This window comes from Ovis aries, chromosome 2 (genome assembly GCF_016772045.2).
Source record: "Ovis aries strain OAR_USU_Benz2616 breed Rambouillet chromosome 2, ARS-UI_Ramb_v3.0, whole genome shotgun sequence".
In the NCBI taxonomy this organism is placed as follows: domain Eukaryota; kingdom Metazoa; phylum Chordata; class Mammalia; order Artiodactyla; family Bovidae; genus Ovis; species Ovis aries.
The window spans coordinates 1,628,848-1,647,812 of NC_056055.1; the positions used below are offsets into that span (position 1 = coordinate 1,628,848).

Here is an 18,965-nt window from a genome sequence, read left to right on the forward strand (position 1 = left end):
CCACAGGGGCTACCCCCAGATTCCAGCCTCGGGCCCAGGGGAGGCAAGAGAAGGGCCTCGGGGCAAAGGACATGTGAGCAAAGGTGGGAGGCCAGTGCCGGGCCGGGATTGAGGCCCGCTGTTATCAGCGGGGGTCACTGCAGGCCCAGCCAGCAGGGTGGTTTGAGGGCAGAGGTGAGCCCTGGGCAGAGGGAGAGGCAGGCGGGTCCAGGCACGTGGGCTGACCCTGGGGCCAGGCAAGTACCAGGGGACAGCGGTGGGCGAGGGGAGACGCCAGCCACCTCCTGACTGGTGACGGGCTTAGTGGGGAGACCGGGTGGGCCCCCAGGGAGTCTGAGCGCACAGGCCTGGGCTGGGCGCCTGCAGCTGTTCACCCTGCTGAGCTCAGTCAGCTAACGCAGGAGCTCCAGGGCCAAGGCCTCCGCCTGCCAGGGGCTGGGGGGCGGGGGTGTGTGCTTCCTTCAGAGTCTTCCCTGAAGACTTGGCTTCCCTGGTGGCTCAGACAGTAAAGCTTCTGCCTGCAATGCGGGGGACCCAGGTTCGATCCCTATGTCCGGGAAGATCCCCTGGAGAAGGAAATGGACACCCACTCCAGTACCCTTGCCTGGAAAATTCCAAGCACAGAGGAGTCTGGTGGGCTACCGTCCATGGCATCGCAGAGAGCTGGACACGGCTGAGAACTTCACTGCTGCTTCTCTCCTTCAGAGCCTTCCTGGTGGCTCAGACAGTAAAGAATCTGCCTGCAATGCAGGAGGCCTGGGTTCTATCCCTGGGTCGGGAAGTTCCCCTGGAGGAGGGTGTGGCAACCTACTCCAGTCTTCTTGCCTGGAGAATCCCATGCACAGAGGAGCTTGGTGGGCTGCAGTCCATGGGGTCGCAAAGAGTCAGACACGACTGAGCGACTAACACACAGAGTCTCACATCACCTCCTCTCCTTTTACCACCTCGCTCTGGTGGCAGCGGGGGGAGGATCAGAAAAGGGTTCTGCCCTGCAAGGGAGGCTTTCCTCAAACTTAAATCCTGGATAAATATACAGCCTGAGCTCTTTGCAATATGACCTTAGGAACTGAATTAAAGGTGCAGCTTTCCTCAGCGGTGGACTGACCTGCTGGAGCCGCAGCATCTCGGGACAGAGTCCCAGGGGCAGGTGTGGCTGAGGGGGTCAGCGGGGTTGGGGGAGTTGCATCCCTGAGGACACAAGGCCTCCCAGGCCCCACCGCCCGCCCCGCCGCCCTCCCCGCCACCCTCCCTGGAGAGGAATGAAAGACCTTGCTCCACCCGCTGGGCATGGGATTGGTTTCTTTGTGTTATTTGCTTCTTTTTCTACCAAAAGGAGTTCAAAAGTTGAGAGCTGATTAGTATTCCAGGCACCAGGACTGCTGCAAACCAGCTCGAGGCACAGGTGGGAGGGTGGGGGTGGCGATTGAAGCCTGGGCTCACCCCCACCCCGCTGGAGACCCCACTACTGGAACTAGAAGAGCGTTCCTAGCCGCCCCTTCCCTCGCTACCTCCAGGGTCACCCCACCTTGCCCTGCCCTTGGTCCTGGAGCCATCAGGCAGCCCGGGGTCCAGGGAATTCTCCCGGGATCTCACTGGTTGCCTTTGCAGGCGAGCATCACATTTGCATACATTTGTATAAGTTATGCATCGAGAACCCTTCTCTTTAACATTGCAACCTAATGAAATCATTCAGACAGCACATTAAAAACACAGCTGACTCTGGGAAGTCTGACCCTTTCCGTGTTAAATCATTTGAATGATCCCTTGAATCTGTTTGCACAAGAGGCGCGTTCAAATGGCCCTCGCCCAGGTTTTCGGAGTTAAGAGACGATTGGGCCACCACCAGGGGGTGGGAGATGTGTCCACTGCTTGCCTTAGGCTGCCCAGGGTGCTGGGAACCTCAGGTCGCCAGGGGCGTCCCCAGCAGGACGGCGGGTGCTCTCGGGCACGAATAAATGAACCCAGGGAGTCCCCACCAAACAAATCCATCTCAAGGGCCCTCTGGGTGGGACACGAACATACGCCTGTGCAGAGGTGTGAGGGTGCGGAGAAGAGCTAAAACACGCAGAGAAGGGCGCCAGACCCCACTGCGGGGAACCCTGGTGTCGCTGGGGAGCCGGGGCCCCCAGCTGAGTGCTGGGCCTGGAGGCGCTGCCAAGCAGGGCTGCCCACCCCAGGGCGGGACCTCCAGGCAGCCAGCCAGGGGCACACCGTGCTCCCCAGGATGGAGACCTCCTCTCAAGGTCAGGCTCTCAGAGCCCAGGGTCAGCAGGCTCTCTGCGGGCGGCACGCTGAGCCGGGTCCTGGCGGAGGGCCCTAGGACCCCTTTGTACTTAGTATCTCTCCGAGGGCATTGTTCACGGACACTGTTTCCACTGGCTTCTCACGAAAACCTTCAAATACCAGAGAGAAAAGCTAGTCCATGCCGTGTGTGACTTGCTCGAGGTGCTCAGCTAACGGGGGCGGTGTGAAGATGGACCAAGTCCGGGGCTGCCCGTCTCACTTCCCAGAGGCCCCCGCCCTGGAGAGTTGGAAGGACCCTGCCTTGCATGTCCCTGCCCAGCTGGGCGTCCCCTCGGGAAGCAGCATTCTGGCTGGAAGCCCTTCCCTGGGGAATCTTGTCCACAGCCAGCATGGGGAGACTGGGCCCCCGGGCCTGGTGAGAATTATTTCTTCCCGGGAGCAGGATAAGGGGCTGGCCTGAGCTCAGCGCCATTCACGTCACCTGGCTCCTTACAGGCCAGCTTGAATCCTCCGATCGCTGGGCTCCCGAAGCCTGCAGCCCTGGGGTGGATGAAGGCATGGCGAGCCACAGCCAGGTCCATGGTGGGTCCCTCAGGCCCTGGGTCTGGGCGGCCAGATCTCTGTGCTGGTTGATTCGCAGGCAGCAGACGCCCGCGTCCTTTGAGAGCCGTCCCTGACGGACTCTGCAGCCCCGCCAGCTTATCTGGAAGCGGCCCCCGCGCCATCTGGACCAGAGCATCCGAGCCCTCTGGTCTGGCCCGTCATTTCACTCGAGTCAGCGAAGATTTATGGCCCCGTGCGGCGCACCAGCCCCCGTCAGGGTCTGCGCCGGGCACGGGCCAGGGGACCCACGGAGCGGGCTGTCCATCAGCCTGTCCAGGAGCAGTGGGGGTCCTCCTCCCGAGGCTTCCTGCCAGGACGGGCAGACGTTGCACAGCACGTCCGGCCCGAAGCGAGTGTTTCCTTTGGCAGAAGGTTCTCTTCACCGAGGCTGCGTCAGCCGGAAAGGCTGGGATTGCGGAAGAACAAGAAACCATCCATTTCATCTTCAACTCATCTGTCAAGCGCGATCCCTTCTCACCTTCTTTAACACAAAGCGACAGCTCGTTCAGGGTTAAAATCACTCATCCTCTGTCTCCAGCAAAAGACCTAGGTGTGGGGAGGTGAGGGCAGGGGCGGCAGGAGGGCTTTGTCCCGTGTTTCACACGCGGTCACTGTCCCAGAAACGCATACTCAATGCCACAGGCTCAAGCACGGCTCCTCCTTGGCGGGTCAGGCCAGGTGCCCCGTGGCACCCGCTCTGGAGGCACAGCCTTCCGAAGCTCGAGGGCCCAGCCCCTCCCATCCGAGCACACGGGCTGTCAGAGGGAACCTACCGTCCGCGCCCAGGGAAGGGGGCTTATTTATCGCCCGGAAATCGGCCATTCTGCCAATTCCAACTGCCCCATGGTCATGACAGGGTCATGGAGCTGAGCACTCTTTACAAGAGAGCACGCACGAGGCACTGGGTCAAAGGAGGAGCGCTGCTGCAAACAAAGCGGTGCAAAACGAGCCTTTCCTGTGGGGGTGGGCGTGGACTGTCTCCACGTGAACCGGGGCGGGGTTCCGCCTGAGCCGGTTCTGTGGACGAGGTCTTCCCCAAAGCCGAGCTGTTCACCTCTTTCTCTGAACGCAGGTGATGCTCACACAAGTGACACCTTCCGGGGCCAGCAGAGTCACCATCGGACGGGGGCCGGAGCTGGCTCAGGGGCGACACGGCCCCTTGCAGGCCAAACGCCACGATAAGCTCTGTGTGACCTTGTGACCGCCGGCCGGAGTGCTCAGTGGCTGACCAGCGTCCAGGGTCTGCGGGTGTCCCAGCATCCACCCCCGCCTCGCCCTCCTCCTCCCACTGCTAACGGTGGGACCCGTGACTCCTTGGAGGATTTATCAGAAATCACCGATTTTTAATCGTTTAAGAAACACCCTATGTGAGGAAGATCTGGGTCTGACTCGACTCCGATGAGTCGCGATGTGTGCACAGCACGTTCTGTTCACACCCTCACTCCCAGCATTCAGGGCCTGCTTATAAGAAAGGTCCTTCTGATTGTGGGATAATGGCAGTCAACATACGGGCCCCCCGCGTGCTGAGCCCTGCAGGGCACAGACCCCGCATGCTGCACGCTGCTCTCAGAATGTGGGCTCCCTGCAGCCCTTGCTTCCCCACCCAGTGTGACCGCCCCCCCACCAGCTGGCCCTCCTCTACCCCGAAAAGTGACCCCTCAGTGCCACCAAAGCTGTTTTCCTGTTCCGTGTTGGACACGGCCCTGGCTCCTGGTCGCCGCACAGCCAACATCAGGATCAGATGCCCGGCCGCCCCTCCTCACTCAGTTCCTGTCCCCCAGCTCCCGGCTCCTCCAACACTGAACACCCACCAACGTGTTGCCCCCAGCCCCCTCTGGCCCAGTGGCCGGAGGCTATCAGGGTCCAGCCCAGGTCAATGCAGGTTCGCTCAGGGCTACCACTCAGTCTCCTGACCACAGACTGTGTCCTTTCACTTGCTCTGGGTCACAAGTGAACGTGTCTGGTTTAGTGGGAAAACAGTAAAGGCTGGCGTCTAGCAGAGCTGGATTCAGAGCCTGCACGTGTCTGGCCAGCATCAGCCACAGGGAGCAGGACCGCCCTGGCTCACAAATCCATACCCAGCGGCGGGCACGGTGATCCAGCTCTTACCACTTGTCACTTGCTGTTCTAAGTACTTTCCGGGAATTTTTCTAGCCAGTGTGCAGAGCAATCATCACTGAAGTGTGCCAGACACCCTGCCTATGTCTTATTGTCTTCATGTTTTTCCAGCTCATCGCCTGTGCCCGCCCTCCAGTCCCTTGCCTGCCCAGCCCACCTCCAGGAAACCACTGCACGAGGTTGCTTCTGTCTTGGAATAAGCTGTGTGGTCGGGTCATTCAGAACGGCTGTCCAGGACCTGCCTCCCCTACACCTTAGCCACGTGACTGGCCTTCCTGCACACTGGCCCTAGGCCCCAGCTCTGATGTTCTTATCAAAGAGGTAGTAAGGGGCATGCCCTCTGCGGGTTTCCCTGGTAACCGAAGAGCCACACCTGGCAATCTCCTCTCCCTGCCAGGAGCAAACGCTGCCACCATGTCCTGCCCACCACCCACTGCACCCAGTGGGGTGTTGCTCCAGGAACTTCTTCAGACACGCACACTCCGCTTCTGTGAAACCACTGACGTCTCTGTCTCTGCCTCCAGGCTCTGTCTTCAGTCTTAAAGCTGGGCAAGCACCGGGCTTGAGGCCTGCGGGGTGCAGCCCAACAGGAACACGCAGGAGAGCTTGTGTGTTTATGTCTGAACCGACTGACTGTCGTGGGGCTGAGCCTCCGCACCGCTTGCCCTGCGATGCACTCAGACTGCTCCGTGTCCAGCACCCACTGCAGACTGCACGAGGCCCCGGCTGACGCAGGGCCCCCCACGTCTCCTCCGCCTTCACCCCCTCTTCTGGGTCACACACCCTGGGTGCCGGCATCTCCTGTTCACGCCGCAGAGTGTGCTACGACACCACCCCGTGCCTGCAGACAGCTGTCGGAGCCAGTACCCAGGCCACTCCCAGCCCAGCGCCTGGATTCCCATTTTTGTCTGTCCTCCACCAGCAGCTGGATTCATCGGGCTTTTCCGTTTTGAAAGTCCAATGAGTACGAGATGAAGGGCAACGCGGCTTAACTCGGCGTTTCTCTGGTTGCCCGTGTGCTGTGTCTTCCAGGATTAGGTTCCCCCTCTTCTGAATGGTCTACTCATTTTCTCAGCAAGTTTTTCTTGATTGCCCTCCTTTTCTCCTTCTTAATTTTGAAGAAGTGTTGCGCCTCCTCTAGCTGGCCATGCCTTGTCGGCTTTAAGTTTTGACGGTGTCTTCTGAGCCATCCCCCAGCTCCTCACCACACAGTCATCAGATCCATCCCTCTTTGTGACTGGCGGAGCTTTGGAAGAAAGCACACGGTTGAAGAACTCCCTCCTCACTTGAGAGTATAGAGACCCTCTCTCGTTCCTTCAGTGGCCTTTACAGCTGCCTCTGTCGCTCTGGGTCTTCAGTCCTTCCAGCAATGACCTTAGCTTGGTCGGAGGCTGTGCATCCAAGGATTCTTCTCTCCGTAGACTGCGTGTCACCTCCTTCCCAGGCACCAGATCACCCATCCTCTCCTCACTGAAGTGCTGTTACTTGCTGGGCCCCCAAATTTCTAACCATGCTTCTGACATCTGCTTTCTGTGTCTTGTCCACAAGTCAGTTTTCTCCAGAAGCAGGATTTTCCCGACCACTTTTTTCCAGTGTGTCTTCATACATGGTAGCCTAATTCCCCTTTCTCTTTTCTTTTTCAAAGGTGTCTTGTTTATTCTGGATATTTGTTGCTTCACAAATTTTAAATGGTTTCTTTAAAACAGCTATACTAGAGTTTTTATTGGAAAAGCATTACTTGGGTAGACGTGTTGAGGTGGGGTGAGCAGATTTCACAATGCCAAGTTGCCTCCTCCGTGAATAAGGTGTATGTCTTGCCTTCTTCATATCTGCTGTGATGTCTGTCTTCTAGTAAATTTTGTAACTTGTCTTTACGAGGGTCTTAGGCATTTCGTGCTAATTCTTTGACCGCCTGTAGCCGTGGCTGCTGCTGCGAACGACATTCACCTTCTCCTCTGTTTCCTGTGCGGTCACTGCTGGCTGAAATTGTTTTCATAGAGTCGGCACACGTGCAGAAGCTTCTCATGAGACACAACTCAAGGGAAAACTCTTCACCTTGGTTGGGTCCTGGGATTGAGCTTTTAGCCACACAGACGAGTGGCCAGCACAGGCCTGCCCCGGTGCACGGGCACAGTGAGCAGCTGATGACCCCGCTCCCGGCGCACAGAGCCGGAGTCACAAGCCCGGGCTGTGTCCCCAGGCTGCCTGAGCCTCTCCACCTTCTCCCGTGTCCCCCTGAGAAAGCATCTTACCCTCCGGAGAAGTTCCCTCCTCTGCAAATGGGAACATGACTGTAACCGGCCCTGAGACTGATCTGATGGTCTAAGGGCCCGGGGCACACAAAGCCCTCCAGGGTGCCCGGCATACGGTCCGTCTACAGCGCAGGCTAATTGCAGCATCAGCAGCTGTGTGCCCACAGGAAAATCACTCAGTCAGTTTGGGCTTCACTTTTCTCATTGAAAAGTAAAAATGAAGACATTGAGGTTCCTTTTCTTAGCTACCCCAGAGTCCTATCGCAATGGCAAAATAGGAAATGGAAAAACCACTTTATAAACTGAAGTGCGGCGGGCATCTGCGGCAATGTCAGCCATCGACACCCCTGTTCGCTTCTTCCCCCTTCCTGTTCGGAACCACTTTGCCCGTCTCGCTTGTGTGCATCTGTCCATCGTCAGCAAATGAGAACTCAAACACCCTGGCCGGGTGTCTACCGTCTGCCCTGTGCAGTGTTGAGCGATTCCAGATTCCCGCGCATCCTAACGACCTCAGGAGGCGCTGCAGCCTGTTTCACATGAACCCTCGGGGGACGGCTGGACCAAGACCCACCCTGCTCGATTTTCTGAATAGTCGCTAAGAAAATGACTCACCCAGGAACCTAGCTGTTCCTCTGGAAAACAAAACCAACTGTTTGCTCAAGGAGTCTCGATCCTGTGGCTTAAAGTCCCCAGGACTGACTTCAGAAGCCTGCTGGAGATCAGACATGTTGACAGAATGTGTGATTCAAAGGAAGGAAAATGGTGAGATATTGATCGCCTGTACCTGTGAGTGTGGCAGGGTGATGCTTCGCACGGCATCTTCCTTAACGACACCTACAGACCTGCGCGCACACACTGCATCTGCCCATGGCCTCATCTTACAGACGAGAAAAGTCAGCACACTCCATCCTTTTCCTGAGTCCCAGAGCCTGAGTGTCTGGTGTGATTTGGCTTCAAACCCTACGGGACTCCCCAGGTGGCACAGTCGTCCTTGGGAACAGGAGAATTTCATTAGAATTAGTTTAGAAACCTTGAGAGGCCACTCTGTATAGTTCACTCCAAGAGGTTTAACAAGGGGAGTTGTTCGCCAGCATTTTGGAAGAGCTGAGGGAACCAGCTGGTGGTACCAGCGCCAGGAAGCCCCTCTTTCCCCTGGGATGGCACCCGGGTCCCAGAAGTGCAGAGCCACCCCTGCCAGGGCCAAGGGAGCCTGCAGCTCCCAGACTCGCCTCGCCTCTGCTCTCCGTGGGGGAAGCATACGCAGGCTCACTGTGCTCTTGGGCCTGAGCGTCCCGCCCGACCTCATAAAACATCAGCAGTGGGTGATCTGACACCCACTCCAATTCCTCCTTTTACCCTGTAGCTTGCTTCACGGAAAGATAGGGCTCCTACCCCTGGACTCAGCTCAACCAGCGCTAAGCGATCACTTTCGGTGTGCTTAGCACCCCTAGAGGCAGCGGGAGAAATCAACGTGAAGATGACCTCGGTGAAGATGAGCCAGCAGGCAGACCAGTGTTGAGACCAGGCTTCAGCCCCTCCCTACGGGAGCTCACAGGAGGACAGGAACGGAGCCGGGCTGCGCCAGGACATGCTGGGCACAGCGAGCGGCTTCCCAGCAGCGCTGCTGCAACAGAAAATTTACTTGGAAAATTCATGAGACTTTGTTCAGGAACAAAAACAAAAAAGGCAAGCAGGGTCCATGCAGGTGCACGCTGACATGCCTGAAATGTGCCCACACACCTTGAATCCTCGCTTCAGGAAGACCGAGGTCATCTTCACGTCGATTTCTCCCACTGCCTCTAGGGATGCTAAGCACACCGAAAGTGATCGCTTAGCACTGGTTGAGGTTGAGCTGAGTCCAGGGGCAGGAGCCCTATCTTTCCGTGAAGCAAGCTACAGGGTAAAAGGAGGAATTGGAGTGGGTGCCATATCACCCACTGCTGATGTTTTATGAGGTCGGGTGGGAAAGCTCAGACCGCAGAGCACAGTGAGACGCACTGTATCCCCAGAGCGGAGGCCACAGCACGACTCGGGTCCAGAGCCGGAAATGCGGACGTCGCCGGGCTGGGCGTCTGTCCCAGCTCTGACGGACCGCCCGCTCCCAGCGTCTCGGGCTCCTGCTGGAGGCTGGCAAGCCCTGTGTCCGCTCCCGGATCAGCTCCCCACACGGCTCCCCGGTTTCAGTTCACCACAACAGGCTCTGCCTCCTTCGTCACAGGCCCTCCTCCCCGCATCCGACACAGGCCACCCTCTCTGCGTGTCTGTGTCCAAACCTCCCTTTTCCTCTAACCACCAGGTATCTGGCTACAGGCCACCCGCCCACAGCATGACCCCACAGCCCTGTTTCCAAATCCACTCCCGTCCTCAGTACTGGGGTTTAGAACGTCAAGGTGGCGCTAGAGGCAGAGTCCAACCCTGGCTCCTGGGAAGCGCATGAGAGCCCCAAGGCTCCTGCACAGATACCTTGTCAATAAACCGTCCAGATAACTACGATGCTCCTTCTGGGGCACTAGCTCCCATTTCCCAGACATTCTAGGAATGTGTAAAACTTTCAGTAATAGCAAACGTTGCATAAGATGACGTCTAGTCTTTTAGAGCCTGCTTTCTCCAGGAATCCCGTGGGACGCTGCACACACGTGACTTCATCTTCATGCTCACAGCTGCTCTCCACGTAGCCCCAGCATCACCCTTCAGAGCAGGTGGAAGCCGAGGCCTGGGTTGCCGGGCAGCTGCTGGAGGCTGCAGGTTAGTAAGCTGAGGAGTTCCATTTACGTCCAGGTCAGCCTGACTCTGAGACAAGCTGCTCCCCACCACATCCACCAGAGGCACCCATCAAGAGCTCCTGTGGCCTCTGCCTGTCATGCCCTTCCTCCCTGCGGACCCAGAGAGGCCCCTGACATCAAGGCTGCCCTGTCCCAAGTCCTGAAATCCTCATGCCTCTGTGTCCCTCTTCCCAGCTCTGAGTCATGGAACCAGACAGGAATTCTCACCCTGCATTAGTCAGTCCGCAAATGCTGGCCTTCAGTACCAGCCTGGCCTCCCTAGGTGCATGGGCAACGCCCCACCCATGCACACACACACACACTCGCACACACATGCACACACGTGCACACACATGCACACACGCGTGCACACCCATGCACACACCCACACACGCGTGCACACCCATGCACACACACACAATCGCCTTCTGGCAGAGCCACAGGCAACATGGGCACAAATCATTACAGTCCTTTGGTCGTCGTTGAAGAGACGAGAACTTAAATACCTCCTGCTGTGGTCACCGCCGTGGCCTCAGACGTGAGGCTGGGGCTGCGAGAGCCCCCACCTGCCCCCTGAGAGCCATGGAGCAGCTCGATCCACAGCCACAGCCCACACATCGCTGTGGGTCACGGCGAACAGAGCTCACAGGTGGGCAGGGAGACATGGGCGCCCTTGGCAGCACCGCCCCCAACCCTAACCCTAACCCTAACCCTAACCCCAACCCTAACCCTAACCCCTGTCAGCACCGCCCGTAACCCCAACACACTTCACCACGGAGGCAACGTTTATGCCCCGGAAGCTTACCTGTTGGCCAGACAAGCCACCGAGGCCAGCAACTCCCTTGTGTTTTTCACACAAGGACTCAAAATATTGGACGACTTTGCGTATAGCACCAGGAGGTGTTCCATTTCCTGCATGAGAACAGGGAAAGAAAATCAACTGAGGTCAGTTCCTCTTTTTGTTTAAAAAGATATACCCCCCCCCCACCTTTGCAATGTGCCCCAACCGCAGATTCTAGAAAGTCCCCTTTGTCCCCCTGTCCTGGCAAGCCAGGGACATAGGACATCTTTGTGAGAAGGCGTCTGTAAGAGAAGCTAAAGGGAAAGCACCCCAAACAGAACTTTCGGGAAAACTTGTGCTGATTTCATAGTTTAGGCCAGTCGTGATAGAAGTCAGTCCTGCAAGTCAGAATTCAGACAGAGTAGAAGTTGCGAAAGTCCGTTCACAGCATAAGCAGCTGGAAGATACCGGAGACGCCGTCAGGGGCTGTGTGTCCTGTGATGCAGGCGACGTGCTCCCACTCGGGCACCTGAGCCGCGTCGGTGCCAAGCCCAGAGGCAGACAGCTTGGGAATCCAGTGCGGGAGCTGTAAACATACCTGCCTTTCGTTTTATTTCAGTAACCCACTCTATTTTTGACAGACGGCTGGGCCATGTGGGGTTTTTTCATTGCATAAAATCTAAGAAGAAATGAAAGCTTGCCATGCAACCTTTGCTCATCAAATGGACCCCACCGGAAAGGAAAAGCCAGGTGTCACCACCCCGGGGTCTGCTGTTTGGAAGGTGCAGAGGAGCAAGGAACTGAAGCAGCGTCACAGCAAACTCGCCCCTCCCCCCGAGCCTGCCCTCGGCCCCGCGTTGCCTAGTGGCACGCCGGTCACTCGCCCAGCACCGCCGGCCAGCCCCGCGACAACCCTGGGGACCAGGGTTGCAGAGAAGCCAGGGTTCAAAGCCAGCCTCAGGCACCCGCTCAGGGCCCCCGACCCCGGCTTCAGCTCAGTGTCCTGACCCTCCCAGGGCCTGCTGTTTGAACATCTGCCACCGTCCGTCTCCAAGAGTCTGGTCTTCACTCACAAACCATCTGATCAGGAGACATTTTAGAAAGCGAAAAAATAAATGCAATCCAAAAGCGAGAACTCAGCTTTAAAATTGGGTATATGTGGCCTGCCTGCAGCCAAACCACCAGCTTCTGCCTAGTCTCCTCCCGAAGCCAAAGCTGGGGTTTATGACCCTGCAGAGAGCCCAGGGCAGAGCTCAGAAAGGAGAGCGTTCAATAGACAAAGGAGGGGGGAGTCGGCCTGGGGGGTGAGACCGGGGATGGGGAGGCCTGGGGCTGAGCGCGGGGGTGAGGGGGTGAGCCTGGGGGTGAGGGGCAAGGCCTGGGGGGCATTGCGGTGTGCGGGAGGCCTGGGGTGGGGCGGCCCGGGGGGAGAGGTCCCTCTGCTGCTAATTGACTGCAGTGCTAGACCCACCGGCTGACAGAAAATGCTTATCAGAGAGAATCTCCCCAAGCTGATCATAATTGATGCAATGTTCTGTGTCAAATCACTTCCTGTTTCCTGATTGTGGATAAGAACACTGTGATTTAATCAGAGCATTTGCCACAGTTCAGAACCCCTGCAGATGAAGCCAGGTGCAGCCTGCCCTTCACGGAAACACCAGGGTGATCCAGGATGCAAGGCGTCTGCTCACAACCACGGCCACAAACCAGCCACAGCCACAGGCACACCCACAGGCACAGCCACAGGCACAGCCACAGGAGGAAAAACTGCAGACGCCCCAGGAAATAGGGAGGACGAGTCCACAGCAGACCCCCCGCCTTGCCAGAAGTTAGCTCGTGAGGCCGTCAGCTCCTGGAAGAAGCTGGGTGGAGGGGACGCAGGTGGAATCGCGGTTCTAGCTGGTGCCTCCGCTCTAACCCACACTCGTTCAGGCAGAACTGCTGGTTCATCCTCGCTTCGCGTCTGAACAAATCTAGAATCAGAAAGAAGGGACCTGTGCACAGATGCGTGGCCTGCAGGCTTGGGGTCTGGCCCCCCAGCAGTGCCTTCAAGCCCTCCGGCTCTCGGGGAGGGACACAGACAGGGAGGCCCTCCGCCCGACAAGCCCTTCCTGAGCCTCAGGGAGCTCCGCGCCTCCTGAAATGGACCCTGAGCCCTGCATGTGTCCCAGGCACGCCTGCAAGCACTAAAGGTGCAGAAGCGTAGGAAGATGAGCAAGGTCTCTGCTCTCACGAAACTCAGAATATTCCAAGAGTGGAAGCGGCAGATGAAGCAATAACAGCTGAGGCACACAGGGTAGACGAAGGGACAGCAGTGACATGGGCGGGCCACAGAGAGCTCTGGGTGTGGGGGGCCACGCTCAGGACACGGGGTCAGTGAAGGCTCCCCACGCTCAGGACATGGGGCCAGTGAAGGTCCCCCACGCTCAGGACACGGGCCCAGTGAAGGCTCCCCCACTCTTAGGATACAGTCCAGTGAAGGCTCCCCCACGCTCAGGACGTGGGGCCAGTGAAGGCTCCCCCACAGCACGGGACCCATGAAGATGCCTAGAGGCGCCACTGGGACAAGAGACAAGTCTGCAAAGCCCCTGAGCTGTGGACACGGCCGGTGAGGGCCAGGGTGGGCTGTGAAAGGGAGGGCTCCATGGTGAGTGGAGGGGGGTCCCACTTTGAGCTCAGGGGACCACGGGAGAGCAGCAGGCTTCTCCCTGAGTGGAGTGGGAGCCACAGAAGGGGGTTGAGCGGAGGTCCCCGCCCCTGGCTGAGCTCACCGCAGGCCTGTCTGGGCACTAAAGGCTCAAGGGCATCAGGGGGTCACTAAGGAGGCGGTGGCATTGAACCAGGGGAGAGCTGCCGAGAGCCGGATCAGCAGGCAAAGGGCGCTCCAGACGAGTGTGAGGGCAGAGCCTGCAGGATTTGCTGATGGACCAGGTGGGGAGGGAGGGGACAGCCAAGGGTCACCCGAGGGTTTTGACCTCCGCCACAGGAAGCATGGCCTGACCGGGAAGACGAGGGAGCCGCTGAGACTGCCTCCTCTGCAGACGATCGTAGCTTCATCGCCCCCATGTCCCCTCTGTGCATGTCCAGAGGACTCACCCCAGACTCATCACCATCATGTACGAAAGCCTTTCAAAGGTCTGCATTCCCATTCTGACAGAAATGGTGAAGAGATGTCTTTTGGCTGAAACATGACCCTTAGTTCATGTGGTGAACACATTCCGAGGGAGACTGCCGTGTAACCCCAGGAAGACAAACTCTGCACACGGAAAACTCCATGTTTGCCAACCACGCTCTCTTTTCTCAGGAGAATCTAGATGCAAATTACTCGCTTCTACCAAGAGTCAGGCATTCTGCCCGCTTCTGTGTACATGCGAGAAGGGCTGGAAGCCAGCAGTGTGGGTAGGGACGCCCAGGTCCCTAAAGGCACACCTGAGCCTCTCAGCAGACAGAAGAGCGAGCCCCTCCTTGCACGTCGCTGCTGCCTTTCTCTCCTCTCGGAATCCCAGGACACAGCGTTGCCTTGAAGTCTGCGGACCCCAGCCTCTTGCTCTCCAGTTTCACTCTGCCTGACAAGGCACCACGTGCGTCTTTATAAAATGCCAGCATGGCAGTCCTCTCCATCTCTCACTTTCTTCAGCCTCTTCCCATTGCCTACGAGCCAGAGCCCCAACTCCCGACTCCCGGAGCGTGCACCCCACCCTCCCCGGGTACAGCTCTCTCCTCACCGGGCCTGACCCCCCGTCCCCCTGCCAACCCCACACTGAGCCTCCGGAGACCGTTCTCTTAAAGTCCTGAACACGACACAGTGGCCAGGGCTCCCCCCGCACTCTCCGATGCCCGCAGCGCCATCCGCTGTGCTGTCAACGCCTCCCCATCCTTGCAGACACACCTCCCACGATCAGTCCTGAGAGGCCTGCCAAGATCCCCCCGCAAGGTCGGGCACTCCTCGCAGACACACCTCTGTCACCACCCTGCGCGTCACGCCCATCCCTGGTGTCTTTGGCCCTGACTCACCTGGAAGCCCCACTTCCCAGGCTGCAGCCTGAGGCACCTGCTGCCTTTGCAGAGAGCGAGCCTCCTGCCCGGAAGCACACGACTGTCTCCAAACTGCGGTCTCAGAGCTCACGCTGTCCAGTTTGTTACCCTCGGACCTGGAAGCGCGATCTGGAGCCAGGAAGAGTGTGTGAAGTGTATAGAACAAGCGTCTTAAACTAAAGACCGAAACGCAGGCGAAAGAGGCGGCAGACACCTTCAGAAAGCCGGCCAGCGGTTCAGGGCCCCAGAGGAGGGTGAGACAAGGAGATGCGAACTGCGAGACAGAGCCTGCGAGTGGCAGGCCTCAGAGCCCCAGTTTAGAATTCCGAGCAAGCAGGAAGCACCAGGTCAAGGCTGAAGACATCCCAGGCGAACCGAGAGACTCAGACATTAACGTCAGGAAGGGTCATTCACTATCATGGAAGAGTTATTAGACATCGTAGAGATATGTCAATCTCATATAAGTAGTCTCAAAGCTATTAGCAATGTCATTAGCAATGACCACGTTAGCAATGAGGTCACAGATTCCCTACAAATGAAAACAATCAGGTCCCTGTTAAACACGATACGTGAGAATAATTTTAAAACTTTCAAAGATTATTACTTACAAAAGGCTTTATTCAAATTCAAGGCTAACAAAAAAGCCTGGCCAGAAAACAAAGTAATTATAGGAGTTACGACGGGAACTTTTGAAAAGTCAAGTCAGAGTGGAATTTAAAACTAGAAGATGCTTGAGCAGAGCATTTAGAACAGAGCAGGCACGTGATGAGGGCAGCGTGAGGCTGGACCAGAAACGGGGCAGACAGCGACTAGCGACGAGCTGCCCAACGGCACTGTCGGCAGCCAGGTCTGCAACGACAGTGTCACTGCCTGAAGGACTAATTAGAACGAAAACGCTGAGTGTCTCCTCTTAGGAACGGGAGGAGGGTTTGGAGGAGAATGGATACACGTGTATGCGTGGCCGAGTCCCTTCCCTGTTCGCATGAGACTGTCACAACATTGTTAATCGGCTAGACCCCAATACAAAATGTTTCTGCTGTAAAAAGTAAAAATTAAAAAAAAAAAAAGACATTCGTGATGTTGATGTGCTCTGAAAAAACATGTTATCTCTCCAGGATGAAAGTGCATTGCGTATATCAAACTGCAAAAATAAAACTCTAATACAACCATTAAAACATTAAAAAAAAAAAAACCAGAAATCACAAGTATGACAAAGACATTTAGAATTAAAAGGCAGCCACACACAACTGCAATGCCAAAGAGATCCACCTAAACCAAGATGACAGGGCACCGTTCAAAATTGCAAAATCAACCAAGAAACATCGAAAGATACAAACAATAGAGGGAAATAAGACTAGGAGTCATAAACAATGACGTCTATGAGAAAACTGCATTAAAAGGAGCACAGAAGTCCCAACACTCTCATCAGACACGCGATGCGCGGTGAAGAAGGGCGATACAGGCTGCAATCTCTACCTCAGGGAAACAAAACTAAAAGAAAAGGTGAATTTGGGAAAAAATCTAAATAGTTTTTAAGTTAGATAAATAAAGCAAAACTATTACTACAAACAAGTTAGTAATTAATGGTGATAAAACTACATTAGAAACAGTGAGTTTCTTTGGGGGGAGGGCTCCAAAATCACTGCAGATGGTGATTGCAGCTATGAAATTAAAAGACGCTTGCTCCTTGGAAGGAAAGCCATGACCAACCTAGGCAGCATATTCAAAAGCAGAGACATTACTTTGCCGACAAAGGTCTATCTAGTCAAAGCTATGGTTTTTCCAGTAGTCATGTATGGATGTGAGAGCTGGACTATAAAGAAAGCTGAGCACTGATGAATTTATGCTTCTAACTGTGGCATTGGAGAAGACTCCTGAGAGTCCCTTGGACTGCAAGGAGATCCAACCAGTCCATCCTAAAGGAAATCAGTCCTAAATATGCATTGGAAGGACAGATGCTGAAGCTGAAATTCCAATACTCTGGCCACCTGACATGAAGAACTGACTCATTGGAAAAGACCCTGATGCTGGGAGAGATTGAAGGCAGGAGGAGAAGGGGACGACAGAGGATGAGATGGCTGGATGGCATCACTGACTCTATGGACGTGAGTCTGAGTGAACTCTGGGAGCTGGTGATGGACAGGGAGGCCTGGCGTGCTGCAGTCCATGGGGTCGCAAAGAGTCGGACAGGACTGAGCGGCTGAACTGAACCGCACTGAAGGCCACAGATGAAAACTCATGGACTGTAGTCAGGGGAAATTCGCATCCTTCATCACCTGCATTGTTATTCGAAACTGAAATTAAAGAAATGAATTCAAAACTACAACAGTACAACGCTTTCATCCTGAAATGGGCCGAAATTATTCTAATAGCAATTAAGCGAGGGGGCTGCAGGCTTCCCTGGCGGCATCGGTGGTAAGGAATCCACCTGTCAATGCAGGAGACCCGGGTTGGATCCCGGGGTCGGCAAGACCCCCCGGAGGGTGAAATGGCAGCCCACTCCAGTGCTCTCGCCTGGAGAATCCCATGGGCAGAGGAGACGGCGGGCCACAGCCCATGGGGTCACGAAAGAGTCGGACACGACTGAGAGGCCAAACAACACAAACAGGGACGCTGTAAAGAAATGTCCAGTCTCATCTCACACCAGTGGAAATGGGCGCGAGTGAGACCTCTCAGAATATGTCAGTAAGCAGCCAAAGGCTTGCAACGGTAGGCTCCCTTTGTCACCCAGCAATTCCACTCTTAGGGATTTATCTTGGGAAGATACACGATCACAGAAGTAGAAAAAGGTTTGCTTCCGAGCACCTTCCTCCCAGCATCGTCTGTGGCGGAGACCCTCTGGGAACGCAGGAGGAGCTAAGTGACAGGGCCCGTCCGGGGAGACCCTCGCAGTGACGAGCGCCCGGCGCTGCTCACACGGCCGACGGGTCTGTCTGTGCAGGCGAGCGGGAGGTGCAGCGGAGGCCAGGTTCATCACAAGCAGAAGTGCTCACAAGCACACGCGCCCACAGATAAGCACCGTGCCTTCACATCCTCACAACCCCGCCTGCCACAGAGGAGAAGCAAGGGATGGTCCGGGCTTGGGTTTAGACCTCTGTTTCCTAATTCTCTATCATGAGTGTGAGTAATTCGCCATCCTTCTGGTTAAACTTACTAGACGCAAACAGAACACCGTGAGGGAAGGCGGTGACTGTTGCCACTGACCTGCTTGATGTCAGTCTTCTGCACCCAGCTGAGCGGGGCCCTCGGAGACAGCGATGACAGGGCCCGGACTGAGCATGCGTTTGGACAAGTCGCTCCTTTAACTGAAAAGAAAGGGTCTCAGAGAAGGCAAGGGACTCGCGAGGCCCACTCAGAGCTCTGGACAGAATGGGGGTCAGCATCTCCACCACCAGACTCAGCTCAGGACCCCGGCTCTACAGGAAATGACTTCTTCCCTGTGTAACTGAAAAGGAGAGCGGGGAAGTGCGGCTTTTACTAACGTGAAGACCCCTCGTTATCCCCCCGCCCATCACTGAACACAACTCGATGGCAGGAGTGCCCGCACGTCACCCCAAACTTGATCCCAGCGCCACAGAGGGGCGGCGGAGGCGGGGACACGTGTCCGCCTCCCCCAGAAGCACGTGGGTTCCGTCCTGGCTGCGCTGCGGGGAAGACGCCCCTTCTCTGTCGTAACCCCGGAGAAGCCAGTACTGAAGCGCACCCCCGAGCTTGTTTTTAAATCTGACTGGATTGCAAAGGGTGGTTTACTCTCCAGGGTGGGGCCAGCAGTCGGGGCGCCTGTCAAGTGGCTCCAGGAAGTCCCCTCAGCTAAAGAGGAATTGTACTCACAGCTTTCGCCTGACGTCTCCCCCTCAAGGGCTTTGAAAGTGATTATGAAAAGAGAATCCTTGAAAGGGAAAAGGAAAGTCAGACTTCCAGAGCAGCCTTGGTGGGTGCTCACTCAGGATGTGTGTCTCCATGGAGACCACGGTCGGCTCCGCAGCTGGAGAGGCAGCAATCACACCCTTGCGCTCGGGGTGGGTGGGGAGACACCAACTGCCAGAGACACACAGGGCACAGAGACCCTGCACATCCTCCTGAGGGTTCTCACCGTCCTGACGCCGAGACGAGGCCTGAGCCAGACTCCAGGATGTGACTCAGCAACAGCAAGGGAGTCCTCCGGTGAGG

The 18,965-nt window shown here is 56.4% G+C and overlaps 1 long non-coding RNA gene across 1 annotated transcript; it reads right to left on the reverse strand.

Annotated features, from left to right (window-relative positions):
• Positions 1-1,718: 1,718 nt before the first annotated feature.
• LOC121818570 (uncharacterized) lies at positions 1,719-18,672 on the reverse strand. Its single transcript, XR_006058539.2, has 4 exons — positions 18,627-18,672; positions 18,000-18,100; positions 10,785-10,891; positions 1,719-8,207 (listed from the first exon to the last, which is right to left on the reverse strand). It is a non-coding gene; the product is annotated as an uncharacterized LOC121818570 (long non-coding RNA).
• Between the last annotated feature and the right edge of the window lie 293 nt (positions 18,673-18,965).